Source organism: Ornithorhynchus anatinus, chromosome 1, assembly GCF_004115215.2.
Source record: "Ornithorhynchus anatinus isolate Pmale09 chromosome 1, mOrnAna1.pri.v4, whole genome shotgun sequence".
NCBI classification, from domain to species: domain Eukaryota; kingdom Metazoa; phylum Chordata; class Mammalia; order Monotremata; family Ornithorhynchidae; genus Ornithorhynchus; species Ornithorhynchus anatinus.
In genome coordinates, this window is record NC_041728.1 from 127,035,660 (window position 1) to 127,061,822 (window position 26,163).

Below are 26,163 nucleotides of genomic sequence, written 5' to 3' on the forward strand. Positions count from 1 at the left end.
GCAAAGAGTAGCAGCCTCTCTGGAGGACTGGCATCAGGATCTAGGTACCTGACAGTCGTGGAGAAATGTCTGCTGCAAACTGGTCAGTGTTTGGGAAGCCCAGGAAAAGAACTCAAAAGAGTAATATTAATAATGATGGGATTTAAGTGCTTACTGTGTGCCAAGCACTCTTGCAAGCGCTGGGGTAGATACAGGGTAATTAGGTTGTACTATGTGGGGTTCATAGTTTTAATCCCCTTTTTACAGATGAAGGAACTGAGGCACAGAGAAGTGAAGTGACTTTCCTAAGGCCACACAGCAGACAAGTGGCAGGGCAGGAATTAGAACCCAAGTCCTTTGACTCTCAAGGCCATGCTCTTTCCACTAAGCCACGCTGCTTAGAGAACGAGTAAAAATCCCTAAACATTTATGGAACTAAGCTCTTTATTTTCCCTACCCGCCCTCCCTTCTGCATCAGATGCTTTCCTAAATTCATTCTATCATATTTATTGAGAACCTATCATGTGCAAAGCATTGTACTAAGAGCTTAGGAGAGTACAACAATAAACACATTCCCTGCCCACAAAGAGCTTGTCTGTGAACTTTTTAAGCACTGTGATACTCATTCCAGCCTAAAAATGCTTAAGTAGACATCATTATATGCTACTATTTCCCCTCTCCTTAATCAGTTGTAATGTCTGGCTTCCCTTGTCAATTCCCTGTGGGCAGGGATCGCACCTTCCAACTCTATTGTAGTGTACTTTTTCAACTGTTTAGTACAGTATTCAGCGAATAGCAACCACTCAGTGAATACCACTGATCAGTTGATTGATAGGTGATACTGGGGAGGAAATAAACTCATTTCTGAAGGGAAAACCCAACCAGTGAAGGCAAAGGGGATCACAAAAAATAGCAGTGGTAAGACTAGCGAGCTTAGATTATCACTGCTTTCCTATTTATCTACATTCATACCAATATGTTGGGTGTGGAGCAGAAAGGGTTGTAAAATAGCCTAGTCCCTGAAAAGGTAAGAAATCTAAAAATATAAAAGAAAACCGGGACCACAACAGCTCGGGAATTTTGCATCTAGCTTGACAAGATAGCTAAAATAGGCCTGCCTCTGTCATGGATGAGACCCCTAGTGCTCGCAGTTAAGGCAGGTTCTTGAACAGTGCCTTGAACAACAAACAGTAATGCTCAGGTCTACCCAGTCATAAATGGGCCTGAACAACCCCAGGCCACAACCCCTCTTTCCCACATCATTTCTAAGAGGAAGGTTGGTGAGGGGGAGGATTTTCCTGGGCCAAGTTTGTGTCGATTAAAGGTTATTTTTAAATTGCAGCTTTGGTCATCTTCTATTCATTCAGTAGTATTTATAATAGAATAGAATAGTATTCTTGTCCTCTAGAACAGGCCACGGTCCATGTCCTCTGGCCTGGGTGAAGTTGGGGAGGCGGCCTGTCCAGGGGCCTCGTTGGGATAGTTCTAGCTTGGCCTAGTGAAAAAGCCATGTGTCTAGGGAGCAGGAGACCTAGGTTCAAGTCCCAGCTCTGTTCTGTTCCTGCTATGTGACCTTAGGCAATTCGCTTCTTGACTTCTCTCTCTCATTCGACCCACATATTCAATCCATCACTAATTCCTCTTGGTCCCACTTTCACAATATCACTAAAATCCACCCTTTCCTCTCTGTCCAAACTGCTAACATGTTAATACACTCACTCATCCTACCCAACCTGGATTAACACATCAGTCTCCTTGCTGAACTCCCAGCCTCCACTCCTCATTCCAGTACATACTGCTCTGATCATTCTTCTAAATAAACATTTAGGAAGTATCACCCCACTCCCCACTACCCATCCACCTCAGCATCAAACAAAAACTCCTCGCCATTGGATTTAAAGCACATCATCATCTTACCCCTTCCTACCTTATCTTGCTACTTTCCTACTACAACCTAGCCCACACAGTTCGCTCCTCTAAGCTAATCTTCTCACTGTGCCTCTGTCTCCCCATCACACCACCGACCCCTCACTCATGTCCTGCCTCTGGCCTGGAACTCTCCCACCTCAAATCCAATAGACAATTACTCTCCTCCCACTTAAGGCCTTATTGAAAGCACCTCTCCTCCAGGAGGCCTTCTCTGACTAAGCTCCCTCTTTCCTCTTCTCCCACTTCCTTCTGCATTGCACTGACTTGCTCCCTTTGTTCTTCCCCTCTCCCAGCCCTACAGCACATCTGTAATTTATTTATATTAATGTCTTTCTCCACCCCTCTGGCCTGTAAATTCTTTATGGACTGGTAATGTATCTGTTGTATTGTTCTCTCCCAAGCACTTAGTACAGTGCTCTGCCCATAGGAAGTGCTCAATAAATACAATTGAATGAATTTACCCTCTCTGGGCCTTAGTTTTCTCAACTGTAAAATGGACCGAAGAGTTTGTGATCCCAGTTTGGGACAGGGACTGTGACCATTTTGATGACCTTTTATCTACCCTGGTGCTTGGCACAAAGGAGGTACTTAATAAACTTCATAATTTTCTATATTATTACCTTCCACAAGCTACCCCTATTTGCTGAGTGATAGTGATGATGGCTGTCCATTTGATTGATTTTTCTCTCTCTATCCAAGGGAAGAAGATGAATCATACACCTGCATAGAAGGTTCTCTAGGGTGACTGCTGTAGGCCCAGAGGCTGAAGGGACATAACCCTGACCTCTCTGGCAGACTTTGCCATCTATCACCCTTTTTTATGGCACTTACTAAGCTCCAGGTCCTGTTCCTAGCACTGGGGTAGATACAAGGTAATCAGGTTGCACATAGTCCATATCCCACATGGGGCTCACAGTTATAATCCCCATTTTACAGATAAGGTAACTGAGGCACAGAGAAATTAAGTGAATTATTTCCCCAAGGTCACAAAGCAGACAGGTGCTGGAGCCAGGACAAGAATCCAGGTCATTCTGAATCCCAGACCCCTGCTCTATCCATTAAACAACACTGCTACTCACCTAATGGGACAAGGGAGCCAACTGCTCACCGCATTAGGAAGGTGGGCAGAAGCACTTGAAAGAAATGCCCAAGGAGCACCTATAAGAGCAGTCAATGATAATAATGATAATAGTATTTGTTGATAATAGTATCTGTTCTAAGCATTGGGGTAGATACAAGGTAATCAGGTTGTCCCACGTGGGGCTCACTATCTTAATCCCTATTTTACTTATGAGGGAACTGAGGCACAGAAAAGCTAAGTGGCTTCCCCTCTCACAGCTGCAGGAACCAAGCAACTTGATTGAGTTCTCAGATGCATTTATGTCACCTTTATTTTTTGAAGTGTTGGTGATTATGAACTAATCTTTGGCACAGTGAGTGAGCAAAATTAGACCTTGGTCGCTGAGCTTCCCATAAGGTCTGATGATGGTTTTCCAGGTTTTGGCTTAAATGCCTACTTCTGCTTTGAAATGTTTGACAGTGATCATTGTGTTCACATTTTGGAGACACTAAATGAAACTTCTCTTATCCTTATAGAATTTTCCTTTTCATTTGTAGGCTCCTGGTGGGCAGAGAACATGTCTACTAAGTCTGCTGCATTACAGTCCCCTAAGTACAGTGTTCGGCACACAGTAAGCACTCAATGGATGCCACTGATGAATTGATGGATTTACTGATTAATTGATGGATTGATTGTTTCCATTTTTCACTGAGGAAAATATCTAAAGCACTTTTTCTTTAGAGGTAGGAACAGAAGGGGGTCAATACCCTGAATTTAAATAACACTTTAATTTAAGATAATTCTAAGTACTTTACATTTATCATTTTATCCTCATATAAGGTAAGGCAGGTAGAGAACAGGCATTACTTATTCATGAAATTCTGACAATAAGCTACTGATACATGAGGCCACCTGCCAGGATTTTACAGATGCAAATGAAAATAAATTGTTGGAATAGGTGAATGTAGATATAACGACTCTGGATGCATAGGATATGCATTTGTGTTATTGATAGGCTCGCAGATGTGAGTTCATATATATTATGAAAAGTCCACCTGTACTCCACTTTAGGGAGACATCTGTTTTGTTTAACAGATACTGAGCCAGAAATTTTTATGGGTCTTTATTTATTACTAACATTCATTAAAAACCTATTCTGTGCAGAGCACTTTACAACTGCTTGGGAGTCATCAAAGCAGCTACACATTAAAATCAGTCTCTGCCTACTGGTAAACTAGGAGGGGACTATGGACAAGACAATCACTAACACAATTCCTCTAGACTCTAATCTTCTTGTGGGCAGGGAACATGTCCACCAAACCTGCTTTACTGTACTCTTCTGAGTGTGTAGTTCATTGCTCTGCATACAGTGTGCTTAATAAATACAAATGATTGGTGAATCGAACACATGTCCCATCCCCAGATCCCTACTTGAAAAGCTGCAGCATTTTGAAGTTAGTAAAGATACCTGCTACCCCTTTGCTCCATTCTATCCAGGAGTAGGATGTGGGTGGTGGGAAGCAGAAAGTGCTGCGAGGATGTTGGGTTCTGAGTATCTCAGCAATAAAATAATAATAATAATAACAATAATAGCAGTATTTAAACTCTTACTATGTCCAAGCACTGTTTTAAGTACTGGGGTAGATACAAGTTAGTCAAGTTGGACACAGTCTCTTTCTCACATGGGGCTCATACTCTTAATCCCCATTTTACAGATGAGCTAACTGAGGCCCAGTGAAGTGACTTGTCCAAGGTCACACAGCAGACATGTGCCAGAGCCAGGATTAGAACCCAGGTCCTTCTGACTCCCAGGCCTGTGCTCTATCCACTCAGCCATGCTGCTTCTTAGTACCCTTGGTATAAGTCTCACAGGTGGCCAAAAGTTACGATTTATCATGGCCCTGTAAATAGGTATTAGCCCCATGCCATTCTCTGGTATTTAGCTAACCATAGTTCCTGTGACCGTAATCTTTCTATGAAGAAAAGGCCAAGCTGTTCCTGAACAATCACAGTCCTTAAAAAGCTGCCCCCTGGCCTGAGTTCCTCTTACCACCAACTTCTTTTCTAAGTCCAGCCACCTCCCACATCCTCTCCCTGCCTGCTCTCTTCCCAGCCAAGGCACACACTCCTCTAATGGGATGGACAAGAGTCAACAAGAAGAAGCACAGTGAGTGCTGTACTGTCCATGAAGAAACGGTCTCCTGTGACATAGAAATTTTGACCAAGGGAAAGTCAGCTAAGTCCTCCAACATCCCCATTTCCCAAGGGAAGCAACACTTAAGCTGCCGCAAATAAAATAGAGAAACATAACCCTGTGAGGGGTGAGGAGGGAAGTAGATCAGAATGCTGTGCCAATTTACACACAATAATAGAGGAGGAGGCAAAAGAGGAGAACTCTCTAAGGACTGGAGGCAAGCGTAGGAGCAGTGTGGAATAATGATTTGACTTAACAGTAAAAGACGCAGCAATAAAGCAAAAGAAGGAAAAACAGAGGAGCAGGAAAATTAACAAGCTCCCTGAAGAGTGGGACAGATGTCTGTCATACTTAAATTATTATCATTATTACTGTTGTTGTTATGGTATTTGGTAAGCACTTACTGTATGTCAAGGACTGTTCTAAGCGCTAGGGTGGATACAAGTTAATCAGATCAGACACAGTCCCTGTCCCACATATGGGGCTCACCATCTAAGTAGGAGGAACAGGCATTAATCTCTCAATTTACAAAAGAGGGAACTGAGGCACAGAGAAGTTAAATGATTTGCTCAAGGTCACAGAGTAGACAGCTGGCAGAGCCAGAATTAGAACTCAGATCCTCTGACTTCCAGGACTGTGCATTTTCCAGTAGGCCACGCTGCTCCTCTAAATCCCTAAATGTCTCTGAGTGTTTATGGAGATGTAAAGAGCACAGAAAACAGAACCCTAGAGGAAAGGAAAATGTAAAGCTTGGAGAAGTGTAGCTGCAGGATGAAGATAAAGCCCTGGAAAAACTGACATCACACTAAGCTCTGTGGTCATTCCCCCATTGAAGAATGATTCTAAAAGCAGTATTACAATTCTGGCTATTTTGAATTTATCTTGCAACCAGGGGTTTCCAGTTTGCAGTTTCTCCATTTATTTTCACGGTAGACTGCTGCGTTTCTCATTCTGTGTCACATTTTCCCTTTCCTGCATCTTCTCTGCTCATCAGAGGCCAACATTTTTAGTGTCTCCTTCTTTACTAGAAAAGGTGATCCAGAGCCATGGAGACTCCAAAATGTAATAATAATAATGTTGGTATTTGTTTAGCCCTTACTATGTGCAGAGCACTGTTCTAAGCACTGGGGTAGATGCAGGGTAATCAGGTTGTCCCACATGAGGCTCACAGTCTTAATCCCCATTTTACAGATGAGGGAACTGAGGCCCAGAGAAGTGAAGTGACTTGCCCACAGGCACAGAGCTGACAAGTGACAGAGCTGGAATTCGAACCCATGACCTCTGGCTCCCAAGCCCATGCCCTTTCCACTGAGCCATGCTGCTTCTAAAGGTATACCTCACCCATGTCCTCAGGATCATTACCGTAAACCGGGTCAGTGTGACCCTGAAGTCAAAGCTTGTTCAAAAGAGTTGATTTGCATGAATCTGGAGCCCTGCCTGATTCATGTAAGAAAAGCTCTCTTTTTCTCTTTCTGTAAATCATAAGGAGGTTTTCATGCAGTGGAGGAATGTACTTTGAAGTCAAAGCTTCACTCTAGTATTCTGCCACACATTATCAGTCATCAGAGATCTAGCTTGCTTTAAGCAGTTGACTGCATGGTTTTCTGGGAAAAGTAATAACGTTTCCAAAGGCAAAATTAAACTGCTTGAGGTGCTTGCAAGTAATTCTATCCCTATTAAGGGTCTAGGTAATTCCAACTCTCTGTATGATTCCAAAAAAAGCTGTAGCTAGGCGATTAGAAACTATGGGCAGTGACTCCATTACCCGAACATGGGGTCTTGCTGGTGGCATGAAAGCAATTTCTTTTAAGGCAGGATATGACTCAGAAATGTTGGACAATGTGTTTCACCTATATTTCATGATCCATTAGAGGTAAACAGCACCTGTTAACATGTAAAATCTCAAATCTTTGAGTGTATGGATCAGTCGATCAATTGTATTTCTGAATGAATGAATTTACTGAGTGCAGAGCACAGTACTAAGTGCTTAGGAGAGTACAATATAACAGAGTTGGTAAACATGTTCCCTGTCCACAATGAACTAACAGTCTAGAGGACCACTGTTTTCTTAAACCCTCAGCTCCTCTTTTGAAATCACAGCTACCCAGAATAGTTGTGATTGTCTCCTTGAATTGTGAAAACATTGAAACATACTCTGCAAGTGCTTAGTACAGTGCTCTGCACACAGAAAGCACTCAATAAATACAAGTGAATGTATGAACATCTGAATCTCCAGCACCAACATAATCATTATTTACTGAGTAAAATATACTGTACTAAGTGGTAGGTGAGGTACAACAGAGAAAAATGAAGTGTTCCTTGCCCACAAGAAGTGACCAATCTAATGAGATTCCACATCTGAATTTGCTAGTATAATAGTACTAGCAAATAGTATCAATTCAATCATTCATTCAATCATATTTATTGAGTGCTGACTGTGCAAAGCACTGTAGTAAGAGCTTGGGAGATTACAATATAGCAATAAACAGACACATTCTCTACCCATAATGAGCGTACAGTCTAGAGAGGGAGACAAACAATATGAATAAATTACAATTATGTCCGTAAATGCTATGGGGCTGGGAGGAGGGAAGGAATAAAGGGAGCAAGTCAAAGTGACACAGAAGGGAGTGGGAGAAGAGGAAAGGAGGGCTTAGTCAGGCAAGGCCTCTTGGAGGAGATGTACCGTCAATAAGGCTTTGAAGGTAGAGAGAATAATTGTCTGTCAGACATGAGGAGGGTGGGCATTCCAGGCCAGAGGCAGGACGTGGATGAGAGGTTGGTGGCATGATAGATGAGATCAAGGTACAGTGGGAAGTTTTGCATTAGATGAGAGAAGCTGAATTATGGCAGGAGAGTCGTGAGGTGAGATAGGAGGGGACAAGGTGATTGAGTGCTTTATATTGTGCATAATTTGTTAATTGGAGAACTCAGCAAGTCTTCCTCCATCATCAAGTCTGGCAAAATTCAGTCCATGCTTCATGGCAAGAGCTGTTTCAGGAAAGATTTCCCCAACTGGTCTCTAACCTTCCATCTTATATCTCCCCAATGGTCAGTTCAGCATTTCCACACCATTTAAGTACTTAACTACCCACAGGGCCTGTTGTATTTGTGTGCATATCTTTATACCCAATTGCTTCCTCCTATCTGTGATGTATTTTAACTTGATGGCAGGAGACTATGTATAGTTAATCTATTGTACTCTCCGAAGGACTAGGGTGTGCTCATTCAGTACTATCCTCCCCCTAGCCTGGAACTCCTCCCCCTCCATAAATGTCAGACCACCACTATCCCCACCTTTAAAGCCTTATTAAGAATAACTCATGGAGCAGGAACATCTTCTCCAAGAGTTCTTCCCCAATTAAGTCATCTTTCCCTGGCTCGCTCTCCCTCTGCGTCAATCTATGAACTTGGATCCGTGACCTTTGGACATTTGATGTTCACCTCAACCCCAACCCCACAGTAGTTATGTACATATCTTTACATTACATATTATCAATTACTTATTTATTTATATTAATGTCTGCCTCCCCCTCTAGACTGTAAACTCAAAATGGGCAGGCAACGTGTGTGCTAATTCTGTTGCATTTATTCCCCCAAGAAGTTAGTACAGTGCTCTGGAACTAGTAAACACTCAAAAACACTGATTGACTGATGGCTGGATGGGATTGATAGAGAAGGAAATTTCAGGTACTTCAGTGAAGAGACAGGAACAACTCTTAAAATGGCAACCCCATGACTTCCACTAGCACTAGCGTTATCTATCTCCCCTTTTGAGTTAGTTGCTGTTCCTTAAAAGGCAGAGAAAGGATAGGACCAGGAAAAAAAAGAGAATAGAAAAAATAGCTTGGAAAAAAGGCAGGAAAATGGTCAATTGGACCAGAATATGAATATTTATTGTAATGAACAAATGCAAGGATCCTGAAGCAAGGATCAAGTTTTCATGCAGCTGATCCCTTGAGTCAGTACATTAAAAACTATGCAGTGAATATCCAAATTGCCACAAATAGCCATGTAAACCATTTACCATGAAGTCAGGCAAGGCCTCTTGGAGGGGATGTACCTTCAGTAAGGCTTTTAAAGCAGGGAAAATAATCGAATATCGAATATGAGGAGGGTGGGCGTTCCAGGCCAGGGGCAGGACGTGGACGAGAGGTCAGTGGCATGATAGATGAGATTGAAGTACAGTGGGAAGGTTAGCAGTAGAAGAGAGAAGTGGCTTGATTATAGTAGAAGAGTAGTGAGGTGAGGTAGGAGGGTGCAAGGTGATTGAGTGCTTTAAATTGTGTATTGAGCACACCAATAGCCATATAAACTATTTACCATGAATTTTGATTAATTGCTGACATAGCAATGCTAGATATTTTGCTTGGATGTGATTTGGAATTTGCAGGTGGGGGCTGGCATTTGAAAAAAATCTCTTCCCAAAGTGACAGCTGCACAAAGTCACACTAATGCTTCAATTTTTTCCCCACCCCACATCACAGGCTGTTCTGAAGAAGGCTTCTTAGTAGGTAAGGGAAGAAAGCACACAGTATGGATATGTTAGGCACTTGGCATAAATAGTTACTAAATGCATAATAATCACAAGGAACACTAAATGGTTTCATAATCATAGTCCATGAACAAAATTATAGAAAATTGTAGGCTGCCTTCTTTTCCTGAAAATTCCACTAATTAAAACTGAAATTAGAATAGGCCAGACAAACTATTTTGTTTGGAGGTGGGGAGCCCTCAGATTGGGATTCTCTTAGCTAAATCCATATTCCATTCCCCTCCCTTGCCTATCAAATCTAGGGGCCAATCTGGAGTGGGACTCTTTAAAGCCAGAGAGCAGGGCAGAGGTGGAGGAAGGTGGTGAGAGGGGAAAGGAAAACAATTCTCAGGAAAGTGGCCGGATCCTGTTCTCCTCCCTCTCTCTCAGATTTGTTCATTTTTTTGTTTTTTAAAGAAACTCCATCACATCTTTCTCCTGATCTTTGATGTACCATTACCCAAGGCCAGGCTAGAACAGGAGAGAGAATATCAACTCCTTATCACCGCTTACTAAAGGTTTGTTTAGATTTGAGATTCTCTAGACTGTAAGCTCCTCATTGGCAGGGAATATGTCTACCAACTCTGTTCTACTGTACCTTCCAAAGCACTTAGTACAATGTTCCATACACAGTAGGTGCTCAATGAATATGATTGATTTTAGAGAAGGCACACAGGAGATAATAAATATGTTTGATTTATTTGAGAGAAGATGAAGGTGATTGCAAACAATTCCCATAAGTGACTTCTCTCCTCCCCTATTCTTGGATATATTCCTTTCACCCAATCCAGCACCACACTAATGTTTGAACACGTGGGACTGGTTTTGTTTGGAATTGTTCCCTGGAGCCCTTGAAGCTCAGACTCTAGGCAATTCAGGGTAACATCACAGTGGGTCAAATGAGGCAGCCCTGGTGCCTACCAACTCTGTTATAGTGTTCTACTTTAAACATTTAGAACAGTGTTCTACACACAATAAGCACTCAAATGTGATTGATTGGTGATCTTCCTACCTGCCGTAGAAATTCCATGGTGGTTTCTGCTGTTGGAGGATGGGCATTCCCCTTCTCTCCATTAACTCTCTTGACCGTCCTCCAACAGCAGGAACCACCATGGAATTTCTCTGTGGGAGGAACAGGTTGGTGGGTCAGAATATGATGTTTAGAACAGATATATTAATGCCACCATAACAGCTCAGCCCTGCCTGTCTTAGTGCCTATTTCACCCCCATTTTCTGGCAAAGGGATTCAGCCCAAGAGAAGCAGTGTTGCCTAGTGGAAAGAGCATAGTCCTGAGAGTCAAAAGAACTGGGATCTAATCCCAGTTCTGGCAAGTGCTTATTGCATGATTTTGGGGAAGTCACTTAGTTTCTCTGTGCCTGATTCCTCAACTGTAAAATGGAGATTAAATCCCTCCTACTTAGGCTGTAAGCCCCATGAGTGACAGTAACTGTAACCAAGCTAATTACTGTGCACCTACCTCAGTGCTTAGAACAACATTTGACACTTAGTAAGTGCTTAAAAAAATACCATAAAATTTACCAGACTCCCAACAAATCTTTCAGCAGTTATCTCTATATGCATCCTCTTTTTTTTGCATAAATTGGCCCTTTTCATAGTTTTAATACTATCCTTCCTGCTCTTTCCATTCTTTCAGACTGAATTTTTAGTAAGCCTCATCTGTGGTGAAGTACTGAATGAATTTGCTGCTGGCAGATGCTTGTGGTCTCTTTAGCTCAGCTTAGCTCTAGAAGTCATGGGAGACGGATGTAGCTGAGGTGTGGCTTCCCCTCTCTGTAGTTTATTTTAATGTCTGTCTCCCTCACTAGTCAGTCAATTGGTCAATCATATTTATTTTGAGCACTTACTGTGTGCAGAGCACTGTACTATATGCTTGGAAGAGAACAATGAAACAGACACATTCCTGCCCACAACAAGCTTAAAGTTTGGAGAGGGAGACAGACTGTAAGCTCCTTGTAGATAGGGATCATGAATCCCACTCTGTTAAATTGTACTCTCCTTAGTATAGTTCTCTGCTCTCAGTATAGTAAGTGGTCAGTGCCATTGATTGATTGGGTGATTCTAGTTGAATGAAGAAGGCCCACTTCAAACTTGGTAGACTAAATAGAAATCAATTGCACAGGAGCAGTGAAGATCCTTAAACCCAGCAAGACAAGAGTTAGACTCAACAAAGTAAAACCTTGTCCATGCAAACCACAATCCCATAATCATAAAGAATCATTCAATTGTACATTTTTCAAATAAGGACCTCAAAAAGTGTTAGGAATGAATTCTGGGCATAGATGAGTACCCAAAACATATTTGACTTCATAATTTTCATCTCCAGTGTACAAACAAGGAAATTGGGATGCAATAGGAAAAATGACAATAAATTAATGGTTCAACTATGTTGGAATCTAGAATTCCAAATTCTCATTAAAAAATACTTGATTATTGCCCCTCTGTCTTTTTTATTACAAAGAAATTGTTACTACTCCTAACATAGTAACTAGACGTAATACAGTTGGAATTACTTATACATTCCAGGTTTTGAATAACAGGCTAACATTTGATCTATACACACTTTTGAGGTCCACATATGCAAGCATATATCTAAATGCATATTTACACACAGAAACATATAAAAATATAGTTGTCCTTCCTTCTCAAATCTGATGTACTTGGCAATGAAAAACCTGCCACACATGCAGGGATAACTAAAGAACTGACGTGCAGCGAATTATCTATTATATATGGTGTTCATATATAGATCATTTCCTTGTGGTACACTGGCTATTCTTTGTTTATGATATAACCTCTTTTTAGTCATTGATTCATTCAATTGTATTTACTGAGCACTTACTGTGTGCAGAGAACTGTACTAAACAGTTGGGAGAAGAAAATATAACAATAAACAGACACCTTCCCTGCCCACAATGAGCTAACAGCCTAGAGAGGGAAATGGGCATTAATATAAATAAATTACAGGTCTGTATTTAAATGCTGTAGGGCTGGGAGAGGGTACGAATAAAGGGAGCAAGTCAAAGTGATGCAGAAGAGAGTGGGTGAAGAGGAAGGGAGGGCTTAGTCAGAGAAGGCCTCTTGGAGGAGATGTGCCTTCAATAAGGCTTTGAATCATGGGAGAGTATTTAACTGTCTGATATGAGAAGTGAGAGTGTTCCAGGCCAGAGGCAGGATGTGGGTGAGAGGTGGGTAGTGAGTTAGACAAGATTGAGGTACAATGAGAAGGTTAGATTAGAGGAATGAAGCTTGTGGCCTGGGTTGTAGTAGGAGAGTAGAGAGGTGAGGTAAGAGGGGGTAAGGTCATTGAGAGCTTTAAAGCCAATGGTGAGGAGTTTTTGTTTGTTGCAGAGGTGGATTGCTAACTACTGGAGTTTCTTGAGGCATGGGGAAACATACTTGAATGGACTGGACTGAAGTGGGGAGAGACAGGAGGCAGGGAGGTCAGCAAGGAGTCTGATACAGTAAACAGGGTGGGATAGGATAAGTGATTGGATTAATACGGTAGTTTGGATGGAGAGGAAAGGGTGGATTTTAGTCATGTTGAGAAGGTGAAACCAACAGGATTTAGTGATGGATCAAATATGTGGGTTGAATGAGAGAGAGGAATCAAGGATAACATCAAGGTTACAGGTTTCTCTGTAAACCCTTCACTCAAGGAGATCAACCCAGTGTTTCCTCACCAGACTAATCTGTCTCCTGTGGTTGTCTCCTAATTGTCCAGTGGGCTCTGCAGAGCGCCTAGAAAAATCCAGACACCAAGCCGAACGGGACTTTAGGATTATCCTCTCCTGGTTTAATTTGGTCCTTTCCCACATCTGGCAACAGTACTTGTCCATCATTATTGACTCCCATGTTCACTGCTGTGACAGCTGTTTCAAACTTTAAACTCCCTCCCCAGATCTCCTATCCCCTGTCCTCCTCATTTCTTAACCCCTAGTCACCTGGCCACATACTTCGTCGATAAAAACATTAGATATAGATCTCCCTAAAATCCCTGATCTTCTACAATCCGATCCTACAAATACTCCTTTTTCAACTCTCCATCAGTCCCAGGAGTATCTCAAAAGGAAGTCTCCCACATCTTTTCACATTTTACACCCTTTACTTGTGCTTCTGACTTCATCCCATCTTCTCTTCTTGACCACCATCTTCAACTGCTTTCCAATGGGCCCTGCCCCAGTGCTGTCAAGCATGGCTATGTAACCCCTATTCTAAAAAAAAAAAAAAGCCTTCTCTTGATCCCATAGTTCCATCATTTTCCTGCCATTCTTCTCCAAACACGTTGAGTGAGTGTGGATCACCCCCATCTCTTGGAAACATTATCTAACTTTGGCTTCATTGACTTCTCTCTCCTGGTTCTCCTATCTCTCAGACTGCTCCTTCCCAGCCTCTTTTCAAGCTTTTCCTCTGCCTCCCATCCACTATCTGTGAGAGTCCCTGAAGGCTTAGTTCTGGGACCCTGTCTATTCTCCATCTACACCTATTCTCTTGAAGAATCCATTCATTCCAACAACTTCATTCATTCAATTCATTCAATAGTATTTATTGAGCACTTACTATGTGCAGAGCACTGTACTAAGCACTTGGAATGTACAAATCAGTAACAGATAGAGACAGTCCCTGCGCTTTGATGGGCTTACAGTCTAAACTTCATCTACCATCTCTATGCAGATGATTCCCAAATCTACCACCTTATCTCCTGACCTCTCTCCTCTGCAGTCTCACATTTCTTCCTGCCTTTAGGACATCTCTACCTGGATGTCCCACTAAAGTCTCAAACTTAACATGTCCAAAATAGAATTCCTCATCTTTTCACACCAAACCTGTGTTCCTACAGACTTTCCTATCACTGTAGAAAAAGCCATCATTCTCCCTGTCTCACAAGCCCATAACTTTAGCATTATCGTCAACTCATCATTCTTGTTTAACCCTCATATGAAATGTCAGCAAATCCTGTCAGTTCTACCTTAACACAGCATCTCTAGAATTTGCTCTTTCTGCCATCTAAAAGGCTATCACACTAATCCAAGGCTTTAATAATAATAATAATAATAATAATACTGGTATTTGTTAAGCACTTACTATGTGCCAAGCACTATTCTAAGCACTGGGGTAGATACAAGGTAATGAGGTTGTCCCACATGGGGCTCACAGTCTTAATCCCCATTTTACAGATGAGGGAACTGAGGTACAGAGAAGTTAAATCACTTGCCCAAGGTCACACAGCAGACAAGTGGCAGAGCAGGGAATAGAACCCATGACCTCTGATGCCCAAGTCTGGGCTCTTTCCACTAAGCAATGCTGCTTCTACCTGAAGTACCAATAGCCCCCTTGCTGATCTCCCTATCTCCTTTCTCTCCCTTCTCCAATCCATACTTCACTCTGCTACCCAAATTGTTTTTCTGAAAAACTATTCAGTGCACATCTCCCCACTTCTCAAAAACTTCCGGTGGTTGTCCATCCACCTCCATATCAAACTGAAACTCTTTATCATCTGCTGTAAGGCACTCCCCCCAACCCCCCTCAACCTTAACGCTACAACTCTACAACTCTGGGTTGTCTACTACAACCCAGTCCATACACTCCACTCCCCAAAAACCAACCAACACTCTATACCGCCTTCCCTCCTCAAATCCGACAATTACTCTCCCCTTATTCAAAGCCTTATTGAAGACCCATCTCCTTCAAGAGACATTCCCTGACTAAGGCTTGCTTTCCTCTTCTCCCACTCACTTCTGCATCACCCTGTCTTGCTTCCTTTATTTATCTCCCCTCCCAGCTCCACAGTACTTATGAATACATTTGTAATTTTATTAATTTATATTGATGTTTAACTCCCCTGCTCTAGACTGTGAACTTGTTGTGGATGATAACACCACCATTTATTGTGTTGTACTTTCCCAAGCACTTAGGACAGTGCTCTGCACACAGTAAGCACTCAAATGTGATTTAATGAATGAATGACTCTATCTCATCATCAACCCCTTGCCCATGTTCTCCCTTGGACCTCCCCTATAATCAGTCATTCACATCTATTGAGTACTTACCACTGGCAGAGCACTGTACTAAGAGCTGGGGAGAGTACAATAAACAGAGATTTTAGACACATTCCCTGACCACAAGGGACTTACTGATTAAAGAGGGAAGACAGACACTAAAATAAATTACAGATATGTATAAAAATGTCAATGGTCTGAGGGGCAGGTGAATAAAAGGTACAAATGCAAGTACAAGGGTAATGCAGAAGCGAGATGGGATGGGGAAGATGAGGGCTTAATCAAGTCTCTTGGAGGAGATGTGATTTTAATGAGGATTACAAGTTGGGGGGACTGAGGGTCTGTCAGATAGGAAGGGGGACGGTGCTCCAGGCCAGAGATAGGAATTAGGCTGGAAGTCAGCAGTATAATTGATGTGGTACATTGAGTAGGTTGGCTTTAAAGAGAAGCAGCATGGCTCAGTGGAAAGAGCCCGGGCTAGGGAGTCAGAGGTCATGCGTTGGAATCCCAGCTCTGCCACTTGTCAGCTGTGTGACTATGGGCGAGTCACTTCACTTCTCTGTGCCTCATTTCCCTAATCTGTAAAATGGGGATGAAGACTGGCAGCCTCACGTGGGGCCACCTCATTCCCCTGTATCTACCCCAGCGCTTAGAACAGTGCTCTGCACGTAGTAAGTCCTTGACAAATACCAACATTATTATTATTAAAGCAGTGAAGTGAGTGAGCCGGGTTATAGTATGAAATCAGGGAGGTAAGGTCATGATGGGGAGCTTGGGCAGGGTGACAGTGCTTTAAAAATCCAGGGGAAAAGGAGTTTATGTTTGATGCAGCACTGTATGGGTAATCACTAGAGGATCTTAAGGAGTGTGGAAACACAAACCGAATGCTTTGGGTTGTTTTTGGGTTTTTTTAGAAAAAATGGTCCAGGTAGCAAAGTGATGTGTGGACTAGGGGACGGGAGGCAGGGAGGTCAGCAAGGAGATTGACGTAGTAATCAAAGCCGGATAATATAATAATAATGTTGGTATTTGTTTAGCGCTTACTATGTGCAGAGCACTGTTCTAAGCTCTGGGGTAGATACAGGGTCATCAGGTTGTCCCACGTGAGGCTCACAGTTAATCCCCATTTTACAGATGAGGTAACTGAGGCATAGAGAAGTGAAGTGACTTGCCCACAGTCACACAGCTGACAAGTGGCAGAGTCGGGATTCGAACCCATGACCTCTGACTCCCAAGCCCAGGCTCTTTCCACTGAACCACGCTGTTTCCCCTAATATAAGTGCTTGGATTAATATGGTAGCCGTTTGGATAGAGAGCAAAGAGCAGATTTTAGCCAGGTTGTGAAGCTAAGAGCTGATGGGATTTGGTGACATAATAATAACAACATTGGCATTTGTTAAGCGCTTACTTTGTGCAATGCACTGTTTTAAGTGCTGGGGAGCATACAAAGTGATCAGGTTGTCCCATGAGGGGCTCACAGTCTTCATTCCCATTTTACAGATGAGGTAACTGAGGCACAGAGAAGTTAAGTGACTTGCCCAGAGTCACACAGCTGACAAATGGCTGAGCCAGGATTTGAACCCATGATCTCTGACTCCCCAGCTCATGCTCTTTCCACTGAGCCAAGCTGACATATTGAATATGTGGGTTGAATAAGAGAGATGAGTTGGGGATAGTGCCAAGGTGAGAGGCTAGTGAAACTAGGAGCATGGTGGTGCTGTCTACAGTGATGGGAAAGTGCAGGGAAAACAGACTTTGGGTGGGAAGATGAGGAAGTATGTTTTAGACATGGCGAATTTGCGGTGTACATGTAGTTTGAAGTACCAGAGTAGGATTATCTACTGAGCTCTCAGTGGGTGCAGTGCATTATATTAAGCACTAAGAAATTACAAAACAAAGGAGTTAATTGTTCCTAGCCCACAAGGAGCTCATGTTGCAATAGAAAGAATAGATCATCTCAATGGTCCAAACCATTATATTTCTGAGGGCTTGTTTCAAACCACTTTAGCAGGAAGCAAAACAAACTGGAGTTTAAAATATTCTGATGGATCCCCAGCATTGTTAGTCCAGTCCATGAGAAGCTTCTCAGTCATCTTGAAACTCCTCAAAGTCAGTGGATCGTAACTCCCCACCTAAACATCATAGTATTTATGATCAACTAGAAATCCACAAAACAAGAATCTTACAGGTTTGGACTATCAATTATGGCAATTAATAGGTTAATTTTTTTCCTGGTGTTTAGGTTTAAATACAGTGATAATAATAAGCTTGAGGTTCCAACAGTTCTTCTCTCTTTTTAAGTAAAGCATGAGAGAACCATTATACCAACTTTCCCCATTGAATAAATCAATCTTTCTTTGGACAAGAACATAGAAGATTTCTATGCCATGAGTGGTTTGCTCTGCGTGCCTGGTTGATGTGTTGGGTGAGGCTTTATTTTAGAAACATGAGCTTCTGGAAAGTAACTAGTTGCTGGATAAGGACAGTAAACCCACAAGTCATTTTTATTCTTAGGATTATGCTGAAAAATATATGATTGTTACTTTAAGGACATTAGCAATAGAACAAATAAATTATTCGTGAGTGGCTCTGTTTTAAGGAATGCACAACGAAAGGATTTACTTCTAACTGGTGTGGTTGACTGCTTCATGAGAAAGACTTATCTTCCCCCTTGTAACCCCTTCAGAAGATTCACAGTGTCCCATCTGCCAGAAAACACTTATGGGGAAAGAAAACACTGTCTTTCATCACCAATAAAAACTACATCCAATCTAATATACACACACTGTAAAATCTGGTTTGGTTCATTCTAACTAAATGTCTGTTGCAAGCATCAAGTCTGGTTTGGAGATCCCTGCAATTTGTCACATGCATCATTAGGGCTCATGGAGGGACACATACATCTCTTCTTTTCTTTTCCTGTTTCTCCTCTATCTTCCAATCCCAGCTTGCTGACAAATGCTAGGGGAAGGGTGACTGGAAGTGTTACCTCCTCCTGAGTCCTATGTTCAAAAGGAAAAAAGAAGAAGACATTTATATGTCCACTCACCTCATTTCACTTACAGGGACCCCAATCGATAACAAGAATGGTATTTGTTAAGCACTTTCTTTGTGCAGAGCACAGTACTAAGCGCATGGCGTAGTGGATAGAGCATGGACCTGGGAGTCAGAAGTTCATAGGTTTTAATCTCAGCTCCACCACTTGTCTGCTGTGTGACCTTGGGCAAGTCACTTTGCTTCTCTGTGACTCAGTTACCTCACCTATAAAATGGGGATTGAGACTGTGAGCCCCAAGTGGGCCAGGGACTGTGTCCAACCCAATTTGGTTGTATCCACCCCAGTGCTTAGTACAGTGTCTGGCACTTAGCAAGTGCTTAACAAATACCATAATTATTATTTTTTTCTAAGCACTGGGGTAGATACAAATTAATTGGGTTAGATATCGCCCCTTTCCCACCTAGGGCTCATAGTGTAAGCAGAAGGTAGAACAAGTATTAAATACCTATTTTACAGATTAGGAACTGAGGCACAGAGAATGATAATAACAATAATGATAATAATCATGGTATTTGTTAAGTGTTTACTATGTACCAGCCACTGTACTAAGCACTAGGATGGATTCAAGCAAATTGGGATGGGCATAGTCTCTGACCTATATGGGGTGCAAAGTTCACACAGGAGGGTGAATAGGAGAACTGAGGGATAGATATAATAATAATAATAATAATGTTGGTATTTGTTAAGTGCTTACTATGTGCAGAGCACTGTTCTAAGCGCTGGGGGAGATACAGGGTAATCAGGTCATCCCACATGAGACTCACAGTTAATCCCCATTTTACAGATGAGGTAACTGAGGCACAGAGAAGTGAAGTGACTTGCCCACAGCCACCAAGCTGACAAGTGGCAGAGCCGGGAGTCAAACTCATGACCTCTGATTCTGAAGCCCAGGCTCTTTCCACTGAGCCATACAGTGACTTGTCCAAGGTCACACAGCTGGTAAGTGGCAGAGCCAGGATTAGAACCTATGTCCTCTGACTCCCAGGACCATGCTCTTTCCACTAGGTCACACTGCTTCTCATCATTCTCATGAATGACAACTTACCAGTAAGTCTCCATCCCATTCACAACTAGGCTTTCTTTCTAGAGGGCCAATGTTTTTGAAGGGCGCTAGCAATTATTTTATTTGCCAGCACTCTTGCTTTCATTAATTATTCCTGTGCAGGGCTGACTAAGGACTGTGGCTATTTCCAGGTGCTGCCACATTCTTCTAGTCTCAAGAAAATACCTTAAGACAATCCAGGATCAGGAAATAAATAGCCAATGATCACATTATCAGAATCCAAAGAGCATAACCCAGTTAAAGACTATAATTCTCTGATCTAATTCACTCTAAATCTATAATTGGAGCTGGGGGGATTTGTGTTAAGGAACAATGACTAGAATTATCTAAACATCTTCCAATTTCCTCCAAATGATGACTGAACCTTTGGTAACAAATGATGGGACAGAAAAAATATGCACAAGAACGGTGAATGCATTGTATTATTGATTTTGTAAAGTACTTAACCTTTTACTCTGCACCAATCTTCCCTTCAGAAACTTCAGTGAGCTTAACCTCCACAGCTGAGCCTGTTTTTGCACTTTGCTAACAAAGTAATTATTAGACACCATAATTAGTGGAGGGTCTCCTCCCTTGTGACTTTGCAAGAAAATGTCTCTCCTCAGAAAACTCAAAGAAAAGGGGACCCCCTTAAGATTTAGGTACTCCCCAAGGCACTCTCCCCAAAGTACTTATACCCATATCTGTAAATTCAGTTGTTTCCCCTACCCATAATTTTCCTTAGTATCTGTCTCCAGTACTAGTTTGTAAACTCCTTGAATTCATGGATCATGTCTAATTGTGCTCCTCCAAATGCTTAGTACAGTGCTCTGCACACAGTAAGCATTCGAGAAATAATAATAATGTTGGTATTTGTTAAGCGCTTACTATGTGCCGAGCACTGTTCTAAGCGCTAGGGTGGACACAAGGGAATCAGGTTGTCCCACGTGGGGCTCACAGTCTTAATCCCCATTTTACAGATGAGATCAGTCAAATACTATTGACTGATTGAAGAGGAGGAAGAATCCATCACCGAACTCTGATCTCCTGATATTATGGCCAAGCAAATGATCCAGTAGTAATAGTCAAGGTTCTCATTAGAAATTCGATTTGAGTTAGAATGTTCCCATTTAAGACACCTGGGGGTTCATTTTCTCACACAGTTTGGACCAGGCAAATTCTCCACATGCAATTCTGTCACAGTTATAAAACCATTTACTAAAATATCAACCTTTCCTATGAAAGCAAAAGAAATGAGCAGAAAGCGGTGTAACTTACTTTTTCATAATAGAAACAGTCATTCTGAGCCACCTAGTCCTTCATGATACCTGAAGTGGCTATAGCAGAGCAGAGTCAGGGGTGGGGAGAGAAAACAAGGTACTGCCTTTCCACTTTCACTCTTCCTGACCTCCCCCACTCTCTGCCCTTTCCAGCCATTCTGTCAAGGGCACCAACAACTCAGGCAGCAGTGTGGCTTAGTGGATAGAACACGGGCCTGGAAGTCAGAAGGACCTGGGTTCTAATTCCTGCTCCACCACGTCTTCTGTGTGAATTTGGGAAAGACACATCACTTCTCTGTACCTCATTTACCTCATCTGTAAAATGGGGATTAAGACTGTGAGCCCCCTGTAGAACAGGGGCTGTATCTAACCTGATTAACTTCTATCTACCCCAGTGCTTAGAACAGTGCTTGGCACATAGTATGTCTTTACAAGTAACATAATAATTATTATTACTTTTATCTGGCCAAGTTAAGTCCTGTTCAAATTTCAGCCATTCACTTTTCATGGTCTGAAGTAGGGCTCGTCATAAACGGTGTTGCGAACTCATCGACTGTGAAAGCGGGGGAAGGGGAAATTGTGAAGGAGCATGTTGGAAGGATGCTCCTTAGATTACCATATTTAGAATACATAATCAGGAGACCTAATTATCTAGAGAAAACACAAATGCCAGGAAAAGTCCAGGGAATACATGGAAGAGGCAAACCAGCAACTAGATGGATAGAGACCGTAACAAAGATAATGGAAGAACCATTAGAAAGTTTACAGATTATGGCAGATGACTAGATGTTCTGGAGAAAACAGATCCATAGAGTCACCATGAATCAGAAATGACTCTAAGGCAAATGATAATAATATGTTGGAAAGGCACAGGCATCCCAGTCCTTGCATTACTGAATGTTGGATGGACTTGAGTTCACTCATGAACCATCCGGAATCATGAACATGAGGAAGTGCATATTGTTGATTTTTACGAAAATGTGGATCAGAAATTTTCCTTGAATTCGAGACCCCAGCAACCATAAACCCAGATCAAAACACAAAGCACAAGTTCTTTCACTGGGATATCTACCTTTTGGGGGATTTTCATACAAATTTCTAACCCAAAGAGATTTGGATGAGTGGGTGACTTCTTTGATCCTCCTCAAATTCAACCTTCAAATATCTTGAGGAGGACTCATCACTAATTACAGAAAATAGTTGCAGTTCCAATCATTATTTTCCCACAAACTGACCATTCATTTACATCCAGATGATCATTTTTAAAGCCTCTGAATGTGTGCTCAAATTTGCCTGGTTTCCACAATAACCCTTTGATCTAGAATCTTCGAAGACCCACAGTTCCACTATTTCAGGAAGACGGTATACAGCAAGCAGCTTGAGGCAATGTTGCACAGAACAAAAATGGAAACCAGGAACTCATTTCAAGAAGACATTCCTCCTAATAAGTCTTTGGGACAATTCTCATTTAGTTCCTTGGGTAGGAGCCTTCCAAGATGTCAATACTGTTGATGGATAAAATGAAAATTTTGCTAATGAACTACAGGAGCTAAAACACAGCCTAGAAAATCCTGGAAAAGAAGATATCTGCATTCCACCCCATGATCTTTGGAGGCACAGGTCATGGCATAACCATGGGAGTCAAGAAACCTGGGTACTATAATAGCCTTAACTTGACCATGAGACAGCAAGGAATCTCAGAGGTCAAAAAATCAATCAATGGTATTTATTAAGCAAAGCAAGGTACTAAGTATTAGGGAGAGTACAGTAAAGAGTACACTTCTCTGTGCCTCAGTTACCTCATCTTTAAAATTGGGGTGAAGACTGTGAGCCTTATATGGGACAACCTGATTACCCTGTACCTACCCAAGTGCTAAGAACAGTGCTTGGCACAGAGTGCTCAAATACCATCATTATCATTATTATTAGAGTAAGTAATCATGGTCCCTGCCCTCAGTGAGCCTGCACTCTGGTAGGGGAGGTAGACACTAAAATAAATTACAGATAGGGGAAGCAAAAGAGTATGAGGACATATACGTAAGACTCATGGGGGACGGTAAATAGCTAAGTTACTAGTGTGCACAGACTTGGGGCAAAATGCCTAGGTTACCCAGTAGGAAGCTAAAATAGGGCAGGTAGATGATAGGTTAGTCAGTGAAGACTTCCTGGAGGAGATGTAAGGATATAGTAGGAGTTTGAAGATGAGGAGAGTGGTGGTCTATCAGAATGAAAGTGGGGGGTGGAAGTCATCTAATGCACATTTCTGACTGTAAAAGGGACCCCAGCTAAAAACTCTCTGCCTAGATAGGTGAGACCTTATAGAGTACAAGTACCACCATGAGAGGTAAATCCCATTTTTACAGAAGTGTGAAAAGTTTCAGAATGCACACATTCTTTACCAAGCTTCTCCAAAGGCATCAACTTCAAATTTTAAGCTTCAAAATAATGAAATATAGAATATTTAAATGTAGGCATGTACATCATTTGCTTTGCAAAGATTTTTCAAATAGCGGAAAGGAATTTTCCATATTTTTGTCATTCCGAGTTAAATCTTCCCTAAACACCTTTTATTCTTAACATCTTTCTTTCCTGGGTAGTATGGTGAGATCTTAGTGTTCTAAGATTCTCCAATCAAAGAACATGTGCAGTGTGTGTGTGTGTGTGTGTGTGTGTATGATATTTATATTTTTTTTCCTTAGCTAGGGAGAATACATGTTCAAGCAATCAACATAAGTTTTGAAAATCAATTTGTATTCTGTCAGCTTCACAGTCATTAACAACCTTCACTAATACCACAGTAATGAACATCTGTTGGGCATGATATATAAAAAATGGAAAAGATGACAGCTTGCTTTTCATAAACTAGATTGGACCAGGCCAGCTAAGAGATGCAAATCAAGAAATATAATTCAAAAATGGAAAAAATCTTCTTTTATTAACCTGAGAAAATAGAATATCATTTATTTATGGTTCTGATGAAATGTAAAAAACGACTTTGCCTCTGCAAACTCAGTAAATCCTGATTGAAACTGATAAGCAGGATGCACATTTGAAGGCTGAGGACACTCACCTCAGTGTTACCAGAAGATATTACCCAAGTCTCACTTCTCATATTTTTAGGTAAGGAAATTCCTAGGAGAAAAGTCAAAATTGTTTTTAACTATCAAATCACCAGTGCCATAGAAACCCAGCTTCTATTTAGAAAGTAATCAGGGTTCCTGTTTCTAGGATTTTAGGGCTTGATTTAAGTAGGGGGTGGAGGGAGAGAGAGACAGGGATGGGGAGAAAGACAGGGAGGGAGCAAGAGAGACAGGGAGGGATTTAGAGAGACAGGGAGGGGGGGAGAGAGAGAGAGACAGGAAGGGAGCAAGAGAGACAGGAAGGGAGCAAGAGAGACAGGGAGGGATTTAGAGGGACAGGGAGGGATTTAGAGGGACAGGGAGGGATTTAGAGGGACAGGGAGGGGGGAGAGACAGACAGGGAGGGGCTGAGAGAGACATGGAGATGGAGAGAGATACATGGAGGGGTAGAGAGATTCATGGAGGGGGAGAGAGATGGGAGAAAAAGATGGGGAGAGGGAGATGGGGTGAAAGATGGGGAAGGGGAGAGAGAGGGAGGGAGAGTGAGATGGGGAAAGAGAGACAGGAGGGGAAGAGAGAAACAAGAAAGAGAGAAGGGAGGGGGACAAAGAGAGAGAGGGGAGAGACGGAGAAGGAAGGGAGAGAGGGAGTGGAGAGAGGGAGAGGAAGAAAGAGAGGGAGGGAAGAGAGAGGCATGGCAGAGATATAGTGAAGGGAGAAAGAGAGAAGGAGGGGAGAGGGATGGCGAGAGATGGGGAGGGAGAGGGATGGAGAGGATGGGGTGGGAGAGAGGGATGGGGAAAGTGGGAGAGATCTCTAGATCCCCCTCTGAAAGCTCGTTGTGGGCAGGGAATGGTTTTGTTTATTGCTACACTGTACTCTCCCCAGTGCTTAGTACAGTGTTCTGCACCCAGCAAGCACTCAGTAAATACGACTGACTGACAGAAATGGGGAGGGGAGAAAAGCAGAGAGAGGGAGGGAGGGAGGGAGGGAGAAAGACAGAGAGAAACAGGGAGGAAGGGAGAGAGTGTCAGGGAGGGAAAGAGTGATAGGAAGAGAGAGCAGGTGAGACAGGGAGGAAGTATGTGTGAAGGAAATCTAACTGATTTCTTTAAAGATATTGTCTCTAACTTCTTCATGATGTCACTGAAATCACTATTACCTTACCTGCAAAATCCCAGAGTTTGCAAGGTGATAAATTAGGAAACTTCATGTGCATCTTTTTGAGAAGACTTAAGTCTATTTCTCTCATGCTTATGCATTTTCCAGTGGCTGGCCAAGGAAAAACAGCCCAAAGCAGGACATGCAAGCCTTCCCTTCCTTCTGCTCTACTGGAGTTTTATGAGGTTGAATAAGGAAAAGAGTGAAGCAAACAACCGGAGTACAACTTTCATAAACGTTTGCACCACGGAAGAAAGTGTTCCAACAGGGAGATTTCCTAGCATCAGCAGTTCTGATTGCAGAAGCTCACTCTGGAAGAATGTTCCAATTAATCAGTGGCATTTATTAAGCACTTACTGTGTGCACAGCACTAAGTGTTTGGGAGAATACAATATCACAGAATTTGTTGACACATTCCCTGCCCACTAGGAGCTTTTAGTCTATGTTTTCACATGAAAAAATTCCTCCTCATCTTCTAATAATAATAATAATAATAATGTTGGTATTTGTTAAATGCTTATTATGTGCCAAACACTGTTCTAAACGCTGGGGTAGATACAAAGTAATCAGGTTGTCCCACATGAGGCTCTTCATCCCTATTTTACAGATGAGGTAACTGAGGCACAGACACAGCTGACAAGCGGCAGAGCCGGGATTAGAACCCATGACCTCTGACTCCCAAGCCCATGCTCTTTCCACTGAGCCACACTGCTTCTCTTCTGACAATCCAACCCATGGAATGGCACCCACATAATAATAATAATGATAATATTGGTACTTGTTAAGCATTTACTATGTGCCAAGCACTCTTCTAAGTGCTGGGGTAGAT

The 26,163-nt window shown here is 42.2% G+C and overlaps 1 long non-coding RNA gene across 1 annotated transcript in view; it reads right to left on the minus strand.

Annotated features, from left to right (window-relative positions):
- Positions 1–18,258: 18,258 nt before the first annotated feature.
- The window catches only part of LOC114815124, a 245,413-nt gene continuing 237,508 nt past the window's right edge, over positions 18,259–26,163 (minus strand). Inside the window, exon 4 of the long non-coding RNA XR_003762913.2 lies at positions 18,259–18,716. This is a non-coding gene — a long non-coding RNA (uncharacterized LOC114815124). The remainder of the gene's footprint in view (positions 18,717–26,163) is intronic.